We start from the raw sequence: 801 nt of genomic DNA, 5'->3' as shown, positions 1-801 counted from the left end.
AAATTATAAAACAAAAAAACAAATAAAATAAACGCAAAAAAGAAGAAAAATATAAACAAATACACCACAGCCAGATAAATATAAAAAGCAGAAGAGCAAAATAAAAAAAAAAATAAATTAAAAATAAAATAAATAAAAAATAAATAAACCCAAAACAAACTAAACAAGAAAAACTAAACTAAACGAAAATAAAATAAAACGAAACGAGCCAACAAAAACTAACAAAAATCTAAAACAAAAAAAACTAAAATAAAATAAAATAAAATAAAACAAAACAAACTAAACCCAAAACAAACTAAAAACAGAAAAACTAAACTAAACTAAACTAAAATAAAATAAAATAAAATAAAATAGAATAAAATACCTGGAGCTGATTTGTCCTAATACAATATTAGGTAGAAGAGCAGCAACATGAAAGAGACAGATAAAGACAGCAGCATAAGGGGGGAGGCCTCCTCCTGCTGCTTCATGCATAAGTGCTGCTAGTGCATTCGATGAGTCAGCAGCAGCAGCAAAAGCAAAAACACAAAGACAACCAAACAACAAAAACAAAGAAGCAGAAAACAAGCTGCTGAGCCACACTGTGCGGCATATCTGAAAAAAAAACAAAAAAAAAACAAAAAAAAACAAAAAAAAATGTGTATGTTTTTCTTTTATACTCCGGTTTTTATCGCGTTCTTTTCATTGGGTTTTTATATTTATGTTTATTTATATTTATTTATTTATTATTTATTGTGATTTGTTATATTATATAGTATTATGTTATATAATATAATATTAATATAATATAGTATAATATAG

The sequence above is a fragment of the Eimeria mitis genome, genomic scaffold (genome assembly GCF_000499745.2).
Source record: "Eimeria mitis Houghton genomic scaffold, Emh_scaff942, whole genome shotgun sequence".
In the NCBI taxonomy this organism is placed as follows: Eukaryota; Apicomplexa; class Conoidasida; order Eucoccidiorida; family Eimeriidae; genus Eimeria; species Eimeria mitis.
The sequence above is the reverse complement of the archived record's forward strand: the minus strand, read 5'-3'. Positions refer to the sequence as shown.